This window comes from Rattus rattus, chromosome 3, assembly GCF_011064425.1.
Source record: "Rattus rattus isolate New Zealand chromosome 3, Rrattus_CSIRO_v1, whole genome shotgun sequence".
Lineage (NCBI taxonomy): Eukaryota > Metazoa > Chordata > Mammalia > Rodentia > Muridae > Rattus > Rattus rattus.
In genome coordinates this window covers 90955828-90975466 of record NC_046156.1, presented here as the reverse complement: position 1 = coordinate 90975466, position 19639 = coordinate 90955828, and the positions used below count along the sequence as shown (strand labels likewise).

The window sequence follows — 19639 nt, the reverse complement described above, 5'->3', positions numbered from 1 at the left end:
CATAAAATATCAAAGAAAAATAAAATCAAAACATTTTTAAAAAGATGTAGACAGAGAAAGTCAAAACATAGAGAAAAAAAGTTATATGGAAAAAAGGAAAACAGTGAAAAAGATATAGGAGGAAAAAGAGAAATAACAATTGGTTTGAATAAAAATAAAAAACAAAAAGAATATTGCAACAAAACCCAGTAATAAAATGACTCCAAAACCAATAAAAATGTATGTATGATTGAGCCTAAAAATATAAAAATAAAAAAGTAGGGGCATTTACAGGGCATTCAGTTAAAGTGAACATCTTAAAAGTAGAGAGTGTGTGACCAAAGCAAAAATGAGACAATGTAACATCCAGCCAACCTACTACACAAGAAAGAAAAGAAAACATCAACATCAAACAAAACAAATATAAACTAAGGGACATCAAGGAAAAGAGACTACAAACAATCCCAACACTGAAAAAAGTATAGACAATTTACTACAGTTTGCAAGAGAATAAATGATCCACAGCAAATTTAAATGATGTAATAGAGTAAGAAAAGTGATTAAATTGTTTTTTACAGAAAAGTATACTAAAAATAGAAAGAAGAAAGTCAAGACAGAATGAACACAGGGAACGAGAGACAAAGGGCAGAAGATAATTTCTTCTAAAGAGTTTCAGCTTTATGCATAGTGCAAAAGTGTCTCTTAAATATGTAGGCTCTTTTTCTTTCCTACAGTTTATGTTTTGTGATCAATTCAAAACAATTGATGTAATATACCATAAGAGCTGTTTTTACCTCACTATCATTCCTTCTATGCTTACAGGTGCCCCAGCTCTATGCACTTGGTTTTACAAGGCATGGACGGGGAAGGTGTTCTTCTACCCTTCTCCTAAGACTCCATGAGACTGCACAACATTCTCTGGGTAGCAAATGCTTAACTGACACATGCCCTATGTATATAGCAAATTTAAGAAACATCCACACTATTAGGATTGATAAAGATGAAGGATTTAATTTGATACCTTGAAGAACTTCTCAATAACCCATCTGGAAGCTTGCAACCTTGGGTATTATACAAATCCTGGGAACTTCAGTCAAAGAGCCACAGAGAACAAATAGATTACTGTAGAGTTTGAAAAACCCACTGGCCTCAGCCTGAAAGTTAACTCCAGGGTTAGTCTCAACTGGTAAAATCTGCTCTTGACCCAGACTGGGGCTACCCCTCCCTATGCACTTCTTAGCAATGCTGTGGCTCCTGCTTCCTAATCTGTCAGTGTCAGCTACCGTGCTCTACGCACCTGACAACTTCATCCTTCCCTCACTCTGGACCTGTGATGGGGCAAGTTGAACCTTCCTGATTGTGGTTATTCCCTAATCTTAGGCACCCGATGTAGAAGGTGGTTCTAATGCTTTGATCTGGAATGTGTGTTTATTGATGCTGAAGGTACTTGTTCCCAGTAGAATGTTTTCTCATGTATTTTTTTATTTTTTAATTATTAATTTTTTATTATTGGATATTTTTTGTTTACATTTCAAATGCTATTCCCTTTCTGATTTCATGGCCATTAGCCCCCTATGCCATCCCCTCCCATATTCAATAAGTTTGTTTCTCCTCCACTATTACACCCACTTCCAGACTTTCTCCTGACATTCCCCTACACTTGGGGGTTGAGCCTTGGCCAGACCAAGGGCTTTTCTTCCCATTGGAAACCAACAAGGCCATCCTCTGTTGCATATGCAGCCAGAGCCCTGGTCTGTCCATGTATATTCTTGGGTGGTGGTTTAGTCCCTGGGAACTCTGGTTGGTACTGTTGTTCTTATGGTGTTGCAACTCCCTTGATTTCCTTCAATCCTGTCTCTAATTCCTGCAATAGGGTCCCTTGGCTCAGTTCAATGGTTTGTTGCTAGCTTTCGCCTTTCTATTTGACATACTCTGGCTGAGCCTATCATGAGGAGGATATTTCGGGCTCCTGTCAGCATAGACGTCTTGATTTCATCGGTATTATCTAGTTTTAAGCAGCTGTAGATACATGGGCTGTATCTCCAGGTGGGGCAGGCTCTGAGTGGCCATTCCTTCATTCACTGCTCCAACTTTGTCACCATATCCCCTCCCATGAATATTTTTGTTCCTCCTTTAAGTAGTGAAGCATCCACACATAGGGAGTCTTTCCTCTTGAGCTTCATGTGGTCTTTGGATTGTATACTGGGTAATCGAGGTTTTGGTATAATATTCACTAATCAGTGAGGACATAACATTCATGGTTTTGTGATGGGTTATGTAACTCAGGATGATATTTTCTAGTTGGATCCAATGGCCTCTGAATTTCATGAAGTCATTGTTTTTGATAGCTGAGTGTTACTCCATTACATAGATGAACCACAGTTTCTGTATTCATTCCTCGGTTGAGGGCATCTGGGTTCATTCCAGCTTCTGGCTATTATAAATGAGGCTGCTATGAACATAGTGAAACATGTGTTTTTGATGTGTTTGGCGCATATTTGAGTATATGCCCTGGAGTGGTATTGTAGGGTCTTTAGGTAGTGCAATGTCCAATTTTCTGAGGAAACTCCGGACTTATTTCCAGAGAAGTTGTACCAGTTTGCAATCACACCAAAAATGGAGGAATGTTCCTCTTTCTCCATATCCTTGCCAGGTTATGTGGTCACCTGAGTTTTTGATCTTAGCCATTCTGACTGGTGTGAGGTAGAATCTCAGGGTTGTTTTGATTTGCATTTCCCTGTTGACTAATGATGTTGAACATTTCTTTAGGTGCTTCTCAGCCATTCGATATTCCTCAGTTGAGAATTCTCTGTTTAGGTCTAGACACGAATTCTTAATAGGGTTTTTTGGCTCTCTGGAGCCTTGAATTCCTTTTATATTTTAGATATTATTAGCCCTCTATTAGATGTAGGTTATCAGATGGTAACATTCATGGGGATGTTGGTTCCCATTTTATTCTAATGACAATTTCCTTTGAATTATAGAAACTTTGAAATTGTGTGAGTTCCCATTTGTTGATTCTTGATCTTAGAGCATAAGTCATTGGTGTTTTGTTCAGGAAAATTTCCCCAGTGCCCATGTGTTCAAGACTCTTCCTCACTTTTTCCTCTATTAGTTAGACTGTATTGCTTTTATGTAGAAGACCTTGATCCACTTGGACTTAAGCTTTGTACAGTGTTATAAGAATGGCTTGATTTGCATTCTTCTACATATTGACCTCCAGTTAATCCAGCACCATGTGTTAAAAATGCTCTTTTTTTTCCACTGAATCGTTTTAGCTCTTTTGTCAAAGATCAAGTGACCATAGGAATATGGGTCATTTCTGACTCCTCAATTCTATTCCACGAATCTACTGGCCTGTCTTTGTACCAATACCCTTCAGTTTTTATTCCTTTGGATACGTAATACAGCTTGTGATCAAGGATGGTGTTTCCACCAGAAGTTCTTTTATTGTTGTGAATAGTTTTCATTATCCTGGGCTTTTTGTTATTCCAACTGTATTCAAAAATTTCTCTTTCTAACTCTATGAAAAATTGAGTTGGAATTTTGATGGGGATTGCATTATAATCTGTACATTGCTTTTGGCAAAATGGCCCTTTTTATTATATTATTCCTCCCAATCCATGAGTATGGGAGGTCTTTCCATCTTCTGAGACCTACTTCATTTTCCTTCTTCAGAGACTTGAAATTCTTCTCATACAGATATTTAACTTGTTTAGTTAGTCACACTGGTATTTTAGGTTTTGTGACTATTTTGAAAGGTGTCATTTATCTAATTTCTTTCTCAGCCATTTATCCTTCTAGTAGAGGAAGGCTACTGATTTGTTTCAGTTAAATTTATACCCAGCCACTTAGCTGAAGTTCTTTATCAGGCTTAGGTGTTATCTGGTGGACATTTTGTGGCCACTTAAGGATAGTATCATATCGAAAATAGTGGAATTTTGACTTCTTTCTTTGAAACTATAATCCCTTTGACCTCTATTTGTTGTCTAATTCTATGGCTAGGATTTCAAGTACTATATTGAATAGGTAGGGAAAGAGTGGTCAGTCCTGTCTAGTCACTGATTTTCTTGGAATTGCTTCAAGTTTCTCTCCATCAAGTTTAATGTTAGCTCCTGGTTTCTCTATATGGCTTTTACTATGTTTAGGTGAGGGTCTTGAATTCAGGATCTTTAAAGGATTTTTATCATGAAGTGGAGTTAAATTTTGTCAAATGCTTTTTCAGCATCTAATGAAACCATCATGGTGGTTTTTCTTTGAGTTTGTTTATATAGTGGATTATGTTGATGAATTTCCATTTATTGAACCATCCCTGCATTGCTGGGATGAAGCCTATTTAAACATGATGGATGATAATTTTGATGTATTCTTATATTTGGTTTGTGAGAATTTTATTGAGTAATTTTATGTCAATATTCATAAGGGAAATTGGTCTGAAGCTCTCTTTCTTTTTTGGGTCTTTTATGGTTTACATATGAGCGTAATTGTGGCTTTATAGAAGGAATTTGGTAGTGATCTCTCTGTTTCTATTTTGAGGAATACTTTGGACAGTATTGGTATGAGGTCTTCTACACAGGTCTGATAGAATTCTGTACTAAAGACATCTGGACCTGGACTTTTCTTGGTGGGGAGACTTTTAATAACTGCTTCTATTTCTTAATGAGTTATGGGATTGTTTAGATGGTTTATCTCATCCTGATTTAACTTTGGTACCTGGTATCTGTCTAGAAAATTGCCCATTTCTTCCATTTTTCCAGTTTTTTTGAATATAGGCTTTTGTAGTAGGATCTCATAACTTTTATAAATTCCTCAAATTCTTTTATTATGTCTCACTTTTCATCTCTGATTTCTTAATTTGGAGACCCTCTCTGTGTCCTCTTATTTGTCTGGCTAAGGATTTATCTATCTTTTTGATTTTTTTCAAAGAACCAGCTCCTGGTTTGTTTGTTCATTTATTTGTTTGTTTTGATTCTTTATATAGTCCTTTTTGTTTCTACTTAGTTGATTTCAGTCCTGAGTTTGATTATTTCCTTACTTCTACTCCTCTTAGGTGTATCTGCTTCTTTTTGTTACAGAGCTTTTAGGTATGCTGTCAAGCTAGTAGTGTATGCTCTCTCAAGTTTCTTTTTGGAGGCACTCAGAGCTGTGAGTTTCCCTTACAGCACTGCTTTTATTGTGTCCCATAAGTTTGGGTATGTTTTGCCTGCATTTTTTATTATATTTTATAAAGCCGTTAATTTCTTTATTTATTTCTTCCTTAACCAAGTTATTTTTGAGTAGAATGCTGTTCAACTTCCATGCATATGTAAACTTTCTGACTTTAATCTGTTATTGGAAGACACTCTAATTCATGGTGATCTGTTAAGATGAATGATTATTTCAATCTTCTTTAATCTGTTGAGGTTTGTTTTGTGGCCAATTATCTGGTAAATTTAACAGATTCTACCATGGGGATCTGTGAAGAACATATATTCTTTTGTTTTAGGATGAGATGTTCTATAAATATTTGTTAAATCCATTTGTGTCATAACTTCTGTTAGTTTACTTATGCATCTGTTTAATTTCTGGTTACATGATCTGTCCATTGATGAAAGTTGGGTGTTGAAATCTCCTACTATTATTGTGTGAGGTACAATGTGTTTTGAGCTATAGTATTACTTTTTTTTTTAAGTTATGAATGTAGGTGCCCTTGTATTTGGAGCATAGATACTCAGGATTCAGGGTTCATGTTGGTAGATTTTTCTTTTGATGAATATGTTATTCCATATCTTTTTTGATAAATTTAGGTTGACTGGTGATTTTATTCGATACTAGAATGGTTGCTCCAGCTTGTTTGGGACCATTTTCTTGGAAAATTGTTTTTCAGTTTTTCACTGGAGATAGTGTTTGTGTTTGTCTCTGCACTGTGTTTGCTGTATGCAGCAAAATGCTGGGTCCTCTTTACTTATCCAGTCTGTTATTCTATATCTTTTTATCAGGGAATTGAGTCCATTGTTGAGAGATATTAAGGAATAGTGATTTTTGTTTCCTGTTATTTTTGTTGTTAGAGGCAGAATTATGTTTGTGTGCCTCTCTTCTTTTCGTTTCATTGCAGGGAGATTATTTCTGGGTTTTTCCAGGGTTTAGTTTCCCTCCTTTTTTGGAGTATTCCACCTATTATCCTTTGTAGTGCTGTATTTGTATAAAGATATTGTGTAATTTTGGTTTAGTCATGGGATATTTTGATTTCTTCATCTATTTGAATTGAGAGATTTCTGGATATAGTAGTCTGGGCTGGCATTTGTTTTCTTGTAGGATCTCAACAGCATCTTCCTAGGATCTTCTGGCTTTTAAAGTCTCTGGTGAGAAGTCTGGTGTAATTCAGATAGGTCTTTCTTTATATGTCACTTGACCTTTATCCCTTACTCCTTTTAATGTTCTTTGTTTGTTTGTTTGTTTTGTGATTTTGGTGTTTTGATTCTTATGTGACAGGAAGAGTTTATTTTTTGGTTTCATCTATTGGGACTTCTGTAGGGTTCTTGTATGTTTGTTGGCATCTGTTTCTTTAGGTTAAGGAAGCTTTCTTCTATAGTTTTGTTGAAGATGTTTACTGGCCCTTTTATTTGGGAGTCTTTACTCTATTCTATACCTATTATGTTTAGGTTTGATCTTTTCATTGTGTCCTGAATTTCCTGGATGTTTTGGGCTAGGAGCTTTTTGTGTTTTACATTATCTTTGACAGTTGTGTTGGTGTTTTCTACGGTGTCTTCTGCCTGCATGATTCTCTCTTCTATCTCTTGGATTCTGTTGGTGATGCTTGTGTCTATGACTCCTGATCCCTTACCTAGGTTTTCTAACTCCAGGTGTGTCTCTCTTTGTGATTTCTTTATTATTTCTATTTCCATTTTTAAATCCTGAATGATTTTGTTCAATTCCTTCTCTTGTTTGGTTGTGTCAAGAGAGGAGAAGTATATGTAATAGTTCAGGAGATAAAGCCCATCAGCCATGTGAGTTCCAGGGTATGGGGTCTTTGGCTATTTCCTCAAGTGGCCTGGAGTATCAGAGGAATGTTGGGCATGCCAAGTCATTGAGTTAGCAAAGGCATTTTAAGAATAATTGTTGTTTGTTTGGTGTGTGTGTGTGTGTGTGTGTGTGTGTGTGAGAGAGAGAGAGAGAGAGAGAGAGAGAGAGAGAGAGAGAGAGAGAGAGAGTTTCTATGCTCAGATCCTAATAATCTCCTGGACAAGTGTGCACATATAACAGACCTGGAACTCAAAGCATGCTGCAACGTCTACAGGCAACATGGTGCTAAATGTGGGAAAGAATTCACAATTAATTTAAAAAATTCTCATATAGTACAGAGACATACATACACACGATATAAGTCTAGAATGGAGAGTACTTGTGTTTTAGCAAGCATAGATAAGGCAAGTGGATACAGTTTGCAGAAATAAAACAAAGAAGCATATCAGACTGTCAGGGAGAGCCTCTGCTTAGAGTTATTGGGAACTCCTGCTGTGCTAACAGGCTGACCAGTTCCCTGAATGCTAGGAGTGAGGCAGTGAGAAATAGACAATGAAGTTGACCTTACCTGCCACCAGATGAATAAAGAATAAAGATGTGTAAATGTGATTTAGTTGTTTTTAAGGATAGAAGTGAATATGCATGCTGAAAGGGACTAGATATAGATCTCTACTGAGAGACATATCCAGAGCATGTACAATACTGAGGTCAAACCACCAAATTGAGAACAGGACCGCATTGGGGGGAATTAGAGGAAGTATTGAAAGAGTTGATGGAGCTTACAACTCCTTAAAAACAACAATGCCAACCAACCAGAGCTTCCAGGTACTAAACCACTACCGAAAGACTATACATGGACTTACCCAGGGCTCCAACTGCATATGTAGCAGAGAATAGCCTTGTTGGGGCACCAGTGGAAGGGGAAGCCCTTGGTCCTGCCAAAGTTGGACCCCCAGTGCAGGGGAATATGTATGGGGGGAGTGGTAGGGAAAGGGGTGGGGACTTATGGACAAAAAATCGGGAAGGGGAATAACCTTTGAAATGTAAGTAAAGAAATATATCTAATAAAAATTAAAAAAGAAAATAAAGGAAGCGAATATACAGATATTGCCTGAGATACATGGGGATTTCTTTCTGTCGTTCAAACTGATACAAAGAGCTTAAGATAAGAACTAGAGAGCCAGATGGTAATCACAGCAAGTAATAAGTTCAGAAGAGAGAAATTAGGGAAATTAAGTGAACAAATGTTTTAAAGACATGTAAATGCCTTGTCAGGACAATTTCTCAGGATCTTTGAATGTGGTTGACACAGAATTTCTGGGCTTGTCAGAATAATATGTTAAAAATTAGAGCCTAGAAATAGGTTTATACAGTCAGGAGAAGGAAGTTCAATTAAAATCAAACACAGAGATATATAAATATTGATGCTTTCAATCCTAAAATAAAAGATTAAAAGTAGGAGGTTAGGAGCCTAGGTAATCTCAGACAGTAAAAACTTAGGCCTTGAAAATTATATATGGAGAAGGGACATAGTACAATATTTACCCACAGAGATATCAATCTCCACATTATGGAGAATTCAAGTTTATACAGATTTATAAACAATTTCTGCCTTGATCTCATGAAGGTTGGTTCAGGAGACAGTAGAAGAAGAACTGTCTCAACAGGTAATATTTGTTCTGATTGCTCTTTCTTTTTTTTATTATCAAAGTTAGCATGGTTATAAGTTTGCTGGTTAAGTTAACATTTCTCTGGGAGAGAGCTCAAGGTATACCAGTAATGAGTTTGAACAACAGCAAGCTATTTTGGGAAAACAAGACTCTGTATTTGTGTTGAGAGGAAAGGAGAACAGGCTCTGGACGCCTTCCAGAATGATATGGATCAGATATTACAGGGGAAGACCAATTGAAGAGCCCAAAAAATTTGAGAAAATCAAATGAGATGGTTAGTTTTTCTGTTGTTTATTAAACATAGGAATAGTTTAGTAACTGGCTTAGACATAAAAATGTTTGTATGAAACACATCAGATAAAATGAGATAATAAATCTTATTGCTTATGCAATCACCAGGATTTTTCATGATCTTCATATGGCATGAACGAAGATTTATTAATTTGCTTATTGACAAAATTAACTCATAAAAATGACATTTACTTTCCTGTTGAAACAAAGAATAAAATTCCATCCTTAATAGATCTGTGCACTCTGCACAATTCAAATGAAGATCTTAATGTTAGTAAAATATTGTGAGATTCATAGATCCCAGAATGTACAGCTTTGGCAAGTTTGATCCCCAGAGATGCTGAACTGACCTGCGTGTTAGCCTGCTTCCCGGTGCTGCCCAAAAACCTTCAGTGATCGCAGCTGATTCCAGACTATCTCCTCTTCCAGACAGAGTCAGAACTTCAGTAAAGCCCTGAGACTTCTAAATATACAAAGACTGGACAGCAGATGCTAAAGCTAGCTTTCTTAAATCGAACCAATTTTCTAATTTTGCTATCCTTTCTCACCCATTTGAAGAAATTCAGGTCACCCCTAATCAGCAAAAAGAAATCATAGAGAATAATCAGCCTAATTGCTTGAGTTTGGATATCTGGTCACGTTATTTCACAAGTTTCATAGGTTGTATTTTTAAGGGATAATTTGGGAATGGTCTTAAATTTGAATACGAGGAAGTAGATGAAATAGCTTGCTAAATATTTTTGAGCAGAACATTTAGTAGTCATAGTCTTACATTGGAAGAAATCTTTTTAATTGATATAAAATTGAAGTTTTGAGTTGGGGGTACTTCTAGAACATATGAAAGAAGTCAGGAGGTGAAAGACTCTTAGGATTCAATGTGGGTTACCTTAGCCAAAATGTCCAACAGTAGGGAGAGCAAACTTGAAGAGTCTACTTCTAGTAGATAGAAAAGGCCTCACATGCAGGGAAGGAATTATCAACTCGCAGTCGAAATTTCTGACCCAGAATTTACCTATCTAAAAGAAGTTCAGAGACAAAAAGAGAGAAGTAACTGAAGGAAACTCAGTCTAGTGACCAACACATATTGTGCTTTATCTCATGGGGAGGCACCAAGGCCTGACATTATTACTGATGCTCTGATGTGTTAAGTGACAGGAGCCTGGCATCGTGGTCCTCTGAGGGGCCCTACCAGTAAATTAGTTTGGATTGAGATCTGTGGTTACAAGGAATACAGTAAGGCATTAGGCAGGTCTAGTAAAGGAGTCATAGTATATTCCTTCCTAAGTTCCATGATTTCACTAGCCCTGAAAAATTGGCTAGATTTCTAGTACCAGTTATCCTTTTACTCTGTTGAGTGGGACCTAAATCCAAATAGACAGCTGATGGCTACAACCAACATGTGAATGCCATATTGTACTTTTAGCTATATCTTGATGTGCAGTTTCTAAGTCTATTTTTGATTCAGACAGATGGATTCTGAAAACACATATTGTTTTGCGTTTTTGTTTTTTTTTGTTGTTTGTTGTTTGTTTGTTTTTTTGAAGTATTTTAACCATTGATCACTTTACCTTCAAGTTATATTCAAAGTGAATGGGTGTCATTATGGTGTGCTCATGCATGTATGCATGCACTGTCATGTACTTTTTGCCATTTACATATTGTCAGTGCATGTCACTGTACTTTCTTATTAATCTCCAATGTGCTCTGTCCCACTTTTGTTTGATTTTTTCTTCACCCCAAAAACCCCTTCTGCTCTCAAAACACGTTACCCATTTCCCTCTTTCTTTTCTATCCCCCTCACTCGTTCCCCTCATTAATTCCTTTAGACTTTTAAGACCTATATGTACACATAAATGTAAGCTTAGCATTTATGAGGGTAAATATTGTATTTGACTCTCTGAATCTGTTTTATTTTATGAAACATAATGATCCCGAGTAGGACCCATATTCCTGGCAGATGTAGGATCTCCTTCTTGATAACTGATTATGCACATTTGCTTTTATTTCTTCATCTGTTGATGGGCATCAGTCTGGTTCTCTTTCTTATTTGTTGTAAATGGTGCAGCAGCAAACATGGATGTGCAATACCTTTGTGATTATTGACTCAGAGTCTTTCAGGTATAATTTTAAGATTTTTTAATTTTTTTTTACTGAATTTAACAGTTTATATCCCCTCCAGTTTTCATTCTTGATGATCTATCTTAAGATGTATAAGCTGGTAGTGCATGATTATACAGTAGAACTCCAGAAATTTTTCATCTTGTAAAACTGAAATTTATCATTGTATAACTCCTTGTTCCCTCTGTATTACCTCAGGGCAATCACAATTATACTTCTGTGAAAACACATTTTGAATGGAATCTTTTTCATGATGTTTCTTTAAAGATATTAAGGATGTTATAGGCTTGCGTATGAATGTTCCTAATGGATTGATTATTTTGTCTTTTTCTTTTTTTTCCTTTTTTGTTCTTTTTGCCAGACACATTTTTAGAGATATTTTCTTTCTCCTTAATAAATATCAATGATTGAAAACCTGCTGAAAAAGAAATTTATTTTCTCTTATAGATTTTATATCACAGAAGAGTCTTGTGTATTAATCCAGCAGTAATGTAAAGGTGATACAGATGATCTACAGTAAATCCCAGCAAGAAAATTAACTGGAAATAACAAATATTCCCACAGCCACTATGAATTTTCATTTGATGCTCAAGTAAGCAGGGACAAAATGATCTGGAAAATGAAGAAGTATAACATCCCAAAGGTGATGCACTTCACTTCATAATACTTATCTGGCAGCTGGCAAGCCACAAAGGTTGTAAGGAAACACAGCAGAGCCAGAAGGACATCAAACCAAAAAATGGAGCAAAGAAACTCTATAGAATCATCATTGCATTGATGATTTTTATAATATGAGGTTCAATGTTTTTGAACTTACCTGGAGGCTTCAGCATCAAATAAGCTGTGCATACACCAATTTCCCCTACAACACAGATCAGCACAATGAGTTTACAAAAAATGGGGTGCATGGATATAAACTGTGTTTTGCATATATAGAGATCTTGTATACAAATAAGAATGAAATAGTCTTTCCAAGAATTGAAGACAGATAAAGGCAAAACCCCAGTGCCAGTGTTTCTGTGTTGTCCTGTATTTCTTTAAGGGAGTTAGTTATGTCCTTCTTAAAAACCTCTGTTGTCATCATAAAATGTAGTTTCAAATCCAGATTTTGCTTTTCCATTGTGTTTGGATATCTATTATTTGCTTTGTTGGGAGAACAGGGCTCTAATGATGCTAAGTAATCTTGGTTTCTTTTGCTTAAGTTCCTGTCCTTGACTCTTGTCATCAGGTTGTCTCTGGTGTTAGCTTGTCTTGCTGTCTCTGACAGTGACTTGACCCTCCTGTAAGCCTGTGTGTCAGCATTCCTGTAGACCTGTTTTCTTTCAGCCAGAGCTGGGAAGAGAGAGCTGCTCCTGGGTTTTCGTGACCTGAAGCCTCCAGGCATAACACTGGGAGCTGAAGAGCTGGTCTTACCTCTGCTCTCAAATGTGTAGGCACTCCTAGCAAGTAGCTTTCGGCTCTCATTACAGGCAGAATCTGGAGAAGTTCTGCCTCCAACTCCTCTAGTTTCCTGAGCCCAGCGGGCACAGAGGGCACTAGGCGGGTTTCTCTTAGGTCAGGAAAGTGGGAAAAATAGTTGTCTATTTTAAGCTCTCAGGATTGTCTGCACTTCTCTAGAAGAAAATGTTTTTGATTCAAAGTCCAGAATACTTGTTCACTAAAATACCAAAAAAAAATTCCTAACTTAAAGTATGAGATATCTGAAAAGGTACATGTAGCTACAGAATAGGAAAGAGATTGGTGAGATGAGAAAGTCTACCTGTTATCTAATAATAAAAACACCGAATGTATAGAACAATAAATGGATATTAACAACTGCAAGGACAAGTTCAAAGTAACAGATAACTTCATAGCTAACAGAATCACACCTACCTTATCAATAGAGTCTCTAAAAGCCACAAAACCTGGTCAAATGTCTCATAGAATATAAGACAACACAAATGCCAGTCCAGAAAACTGTACCCGGCAATACTTTCAATCAGCATAGATGGAGAGAACAAGATATTCCATAATAAAAATCTAATTTAAGCAGTACAAATTGAACCATGGAGTATGTGCTCAATGGAAAATTTCAACCTGAAGAGGATAAAAACACCCATGAAACACAGAAGATATAAAATATCATGCCAGAAAAATCAAAAGGAGGGAATCACGCACCCAAACACACACACACACACACACACACACTACCTTTACCATCAACACCACCAAAAAAAAATAACAGAAATTACATATCATTGTTCATGAATATATCTCAGTATCAGTGGACTCAATTACCTATTTAAAAGACACAGAATAACAGAGTGCAGGCGAACACAGGATCTATCCTCCTGCTTCATAAAAGAAAGTCACTTCAATATCAATGATAGACTTCATTTTAGTGCGCTGGAAAAATAGTTTCCAAGCAAATGGAATTTAGAAATAAGTTGGTGTAGTGATTTCAATATCTAACAAAATATAATTCCAACTAAAATAAATCAAAAGAGAAGAGGAAAAGCACTTCAGACTTGTGAAAGGAAAATTCACCAAGAAGATGTCTCAATTCCAATTATCAGTACCTCAAAAGTAAGAGCATCCAAATTTGTAAAAGGAACAATTCCTCATATGAAAGGGCACCCACATTTGTAAAAGAAACACTGCTAAAACTTAATTAAACATTGAATACCACACATTAACAATGAGAGTCATCACCATCCCACTCTCATTAATGGATAAATCATGCAGAGGGAAAATAAATACAGAAAGAGTGGGATTAATAGATGTTCTGAGAAAAATAGCCCTACCAGATATCTGCAGAACATTTTATGCAATACAAAAGAATGCCCCTTCCTCTCAGCAAACCATACAACATTCTCAAAAATTGAACAAACATTTGTTCATAAAACAAATCTCAAAAGATATAAGAACATTGACATAAGCTAATGTATCTTATAAGACCAAGAGGAATAAATGAAGAAATTCAACTAAAATCGAAAGAACAGAAAGTCTACAACTTCAAGCAAACTGAACCACTCTCTACTGAATGACCACTGCATCAAGGCAGAAATAAAGAAATTAAGGACCTGGCTAGAGAACTCAATGAAAAAGAATGCACAACGTACTCAAAACCTATGGAACCCAGCAAAAGCTGTGATAAGAGGAAAGGTCATAGCACTATGTGCCTGCATAAAGAAATTAGAAAGAAGCCATGCTAGTAAATTAACAGCATTCATGGACACTCTAGCACAAAAAGAAGCAAATGCACCCAAGAAGAGTAGAAGGCAAAATATTCAAAATGAGAGCTGAAATCAATAAGACAGAAACAAAGAGATCAATACAAAAAACCTATGAAGCATAGTTTGTTCTTTGAGTAAACTCACAAGACAGACAAACATTTTTCCAAACTAACTATAAGGGAGAGAGAGATAGAGATAGAGATAGAGATAGAGATAGATAGATAGATAGATAGATAGATAGATAGATAGAATATCAAAATTTAAAAAAAATCAGAAATGAAAAAGAACATAATAAGACACTGAAAAAATTCACTGATCATTATGTAAAACTTTGGACAATCTGTAGTCCACAGCATTAGAATACCTAAAAGAAATTAACACATTTAGATAGATACCAATTGCCAAAATTAAATCAAGGCCAGATAAACATTTTAAATAGACACACATTCCCTAAGGAAATAGTCATTGATGCTTCCATATAAAACTAAGAGAGACAGACAGACTGAAACAAAAGAAGAAGAAGAGGAGGAGGAGAAGGAGGAGGAAGAAGAAGAAACAAAGGTAACAAAAGAAAGACCATAGGGCCAAAGATTTTAGCACAGATTTCTACTAGATGTTCAAAGAAGAGTTAATGTTTATTCCTGAAATTATTTCACAAAATAGATTACTGATATTAAACCACAACAAAGAACGAAGTCCACACAACATCCCCCCATGAACATTGATGATGATAAATATTTGCAAGCTAAGTTCAAGAGCACATTAAAACATCATGTACTTTGATAAAAACTGGTTTCATCGCAGGGATGCAAGCAGTGTTTAAAATGTAAAAAATATGACAATATAATACACCATGAAAACAAACTGAAAGAATAATCAACATGATCATCCCATTAGATGCAGAAATAGCCTTCAAAAAACCCAATACCCCTTTATGATAAAAGTCTTGGAGGTCATATATACAGGCACATAACTAAACTATCAAAGTCAATGTATGCAGCAAACCAGTAGCTATCATCAGTGGAGAGACACAGCAATTCTTCTAAAATGAGGAGCAGGACAAGGTTGTAAACTCTCACCATATGTAGGTAAGGTAGTACTTGAAGTTCTATCAAGAACAAGAATAGAACTAAAAGAGATTAAGAGAATACAAATTTGTAAAAAAGATGTCAATGTATTTTTATTTTGAGATGATATGAGAGTATATTTAAGTGACCCAAAAAATTCTAAGAATTTTTACAGCTGATAAAATCCTTTTGCAATGTGTTTAGATAGAAGACTAATTTAAAAACCAAAATAAGTAGCCTTACTAAATACAAAAGACAAAGGGCTGAGGAAGAAATCAGGAAATAATACTTGTAATAGTAGCCACAAATAATATAAAATGTTTTCATGGAGCTCTAACTAAAGAAGTGAAAGATATATAGGAAAAACATTTGAAGTCTATGTAGAAAGAAATACAAGAAGATATCAGAGGATGGATAGTTTTGCCATGATCATGGATCAGTTGGATTAATATGATAAAAATGGCCTTACAAAAGCCATTCTCCATAACACTAACCATTGCTCAAATGTGCTTATAGTAGTTTTATTCTTAATAGCCAGATAATGGAAACCACATAGATGTTCCTCAACCAAATAATGGATCATCAAAATGTGGTAAGTTTACACAATGTGCATATTGATCAGCTATGGCATATTTATAGGAGATGACTGCCTTGTCTTCCTGGAGTGGGAGAGGGTACACTTAATCCTGTAGAAAATTGATGCCCCCAAGAAGGAGGATGATGGCAGGGATGGGTGATTGGGTGGGGTGCACCCTTTCAGAAGCAAAACATAGGGGAAATTGGGTGAACAATTTGGGTAGGGGGGACCAGGAAGGGAGCAACATTCTGAATGTAAATAAATACAATTTTTAATAAAAAGAACAATAACATAATAAAATATGCAAATTTTGAGTATGGTTGACCAAACCAGAAAAACACTTATGGTATGCTCTCACTTGTTAGTGAATATTAGCTGTAAATTAAAGAATAACCATCCTATCATCCAAAGACACAGAGAGGTTACATAAAGAGAGCTCAAGGATGTCCCTATGAATCTTAGTGGGCAGGGTAAATAGAGAAGATACCTGATGTGTGGAGAAGAGAGAAGAATGAGAACAGGAAGAATTAGATCAGGGGAGGATAGAGGGAGAGAATACATGAACAGACAAATGGAATTGTGGGTCATTATGGGACCCACATGCAGTGCCATGGAAACTCCTAGAAATTTAAGAGGTTGGACATAGCTAAAATTCCTAGCAGTTGGTATTGTGAAGCCTTAATTGGTAATCTCCTTTAATTAGGTTAGTCTTCTAGTGGATTGATTAGGAAACAAACTTGTCACATATTTGTTAACTTATAATTTGTCCTAACTATAAGATGTGTTGGGTTAAAGGCTGCACAGAAATTGTGGGACTGCCTCAAGTGTCAGGATCCAGAAGGTACATAGCCCAGAGACCTAGAATAAAACCAAACAAGACTTACAACAACAACAACAACAACAACAACAACAACAACAACAACATCATCAACAACAACAAAACCACCACTACCACCAACAGCAGCAGCAGCAGCAGCAATGAAAAAGTCAATGAAATGTTGACTATGGGTATGCTGATATACTGATTGATGCCTAGCTCAATTGTAATTAGAGAGGCTTCAACCAGCAACTGATGAAAACAGATGCAGAGACACTCACCAAAACCAAAAACTAAATGGAGCTTAGGGAATCCTGCAAATGAGGAAGAATGTAAAGATTCTAGGAGCCAGAGGGGTCAAACACAACACATGAACCTCACATAATCAAGTAATCTGGCCTCACGGGAGCACCCAGCGTTTGAACCAACAACCAGGGAACATGTCTGGCACTGATCTAGGCCTGCTACATATATGTTGGAGTTGTGTAGCTTGCTCTTCTTTTTCAACTCCTAACAATGAGGTCGGGGCAGTCTATGATTCTTTGGTTGCATTTTTTGATCCATTACCTCATACCGAGTTGCATTTTTAGACTTAATTGAAGTGGAGATGCCTAGAGTAACTGCAATTTGATATGGCATGTTTAGTTGGTATCCATTGAAGGCTTACCCTTTTCTTTAGAGACAGAAAGAAGGAGTGAATGTGGGTGGGGCAGAAAGAAAATAGTATTAGGGAGGGGGAAAGAATGGAGGGACATGCTGTTGGGATGTAAAGAAATCTCCTCAAAAAAAAAAAAAACCAAAACCAATAGTTTAAGTAAAAATATTTAAATATGAAAAGTAAAAAATAGAAAAATGTAATCCCTTTTTATTTCAAAGATAATAGGATTACTATGGTCAATTGTAAAATCCTAAAAATATCAAAATTCTACTAAATTATATTAAAGTTTTCGTGTATTTTCATGTATCATGGGCCATTTATACTCTAAATAGATAATCATACCAAAGCCCCCATATGTGTACTAAATTTATTTTCTTAATATTATTCCATATCTAATAATGAGAAGTAAATTAGTTTAAAAAGAATAAAAGTAATTTGTAAGCATTTAAATATGTAGAAAAAATAATTTAAAAAGGAAGCATATTGTTTTTGGTCTGCGTCTGCACTCAGAGCCAGAAATGTTCCATATCCCTCAGACACAAAACCTGCCTGCACAGAGCTGTTCTGCCACAAGGACTCTCCATCTTCAGCCCTCAGCCTATAGGAGAGACCCACCAGGAGTTCACAGGGTTTAGGAGCTATAGGGCAGGCTGAGACAGGACCCTTCCAGTCTACAACTGCTCCCAGAACCAGGACTGTTTCACACACCTCAGAAACAAAACCTGACTCCCAGGAGTACTCTGTCTCTTAAGCCCTCAGTCCACAGGTGAGACCCCAATTTCTCACCAGTGACTATCCAAGGAGAGACACCCCAGGACAGGAGTCTCAGAGTTGCCTAGAATAGGACTCTTCCAGTCTGCATCTGAGCCCAGAGAAGGTGTTTCGGGAGGGGGTTAGTTTCCACAGCTCTCAGACCTTAATCCTGCCAGCAGAGAGCTTGTCTGCCAGGAGTATTCTCACTCAGAAGATCATAGGCTCACAGGCTCACAGGAAATAGAAGCTCCAGTCACAAACAGCAAAACCAACTAACATCAGAGTTGACTACATGGTGAAGGGAAGCACAAGATCCTAAGCTACAGAAACCAAGACTACTTGGTGTCATCAGAACCCAGTTCTCCCACAAAGCAAATACTGGCTATCCCAACATACCACACTGGGAAAGTTAGGTTTAGATTTAAAATCACATCTCATGATGATGGTAGAGGACATTAAGAGGGACATTAATAACACCCTAAATAAATACAGGAGAACACAGGTAAATGAGTAGAAACCCTCGTAAAGAAAACAAAAATCCCTTAAAGAATTAAAGGGAAACACAACCAAACAGGTAAAGTAAATGAACAAAACCATCCAGGATCTAAAACTTGAAATAGGAACAATAAAGAAATCACAGAGGTAGACAATCCGATATAGAAAACCTAGGAAAGAGATCAGGAGTCATAGACACAAGCATCGCCAAGAGACTACAACAGATAGAAGGAGAATTTTAGTGGTAGAAAATTCAATTGAAACATTGACAAAATAGTCAAAGAAAATGCAAAAAGCAAAAAGCTCCTAACACAAAACATCCAAGACACAATGAGAAGACCAAACCTAAGAATAATAGGTATAGATGAGAATGAAGATTCCCAACTTAAAGGGTCAGTAAATAGCATTAACAAATTATAGAAGAAAACTTCCCTAATATAAAGAAAGAGATGCCCATGAACATATAAGAAGCCTACTGAATTCCAAACAGATTGGACAAGAAAAGAAATTACTCCTGTCAAACAATATTCAAAACACCAATGCAATAAATAAAGAAAGAATATTTTAAAAAGTAAGGAAAAATAAGGTCAAGTAACTTATAAAGGCAGACTTAGGAAAATTACACCAGACTATGAAAAGTAGAAGATCCTGGACAGATGTCATATAGACCCTAACACACATGCCAGCCCAGGCTACTATACTCGGAAACACTCTCAATTACAGTAGCTGGAGAAGCAAGATATTCCATGACAAAACAAAATTTATCCAATATCTTTTCAGAAATATAGCCCTACAAAGGAAAATAGATAGAATACTCCAACACGAGGAGGGGAACCACACTAGAAACAGCAAGAAAGAAATCTTCTTGCCAAAATGCCAAAAGAAGATAGACACACACATATAATTCCACATCCTCCAACAAAAATTGTCCTGACCAACAGGAAGGTCAATGGAGACCTTGGACAGGGAAGTGGGAATGGATGGGACAAGAGGCAGG

General features: G+C 36.4%; 1 pseudogene; it reads right to left on the bottom strand.

The window, feature by feature from the left end:
- Positions 1 to 11595: 11595 nt before the first annotated feature.
- Positions 11596 to 17375, bottom strand: LOC116895855 (annotated as a pseudogene).
- Between the last annotated feature and the right edge of the window lie 2264 nt (positions 17376 to 19639).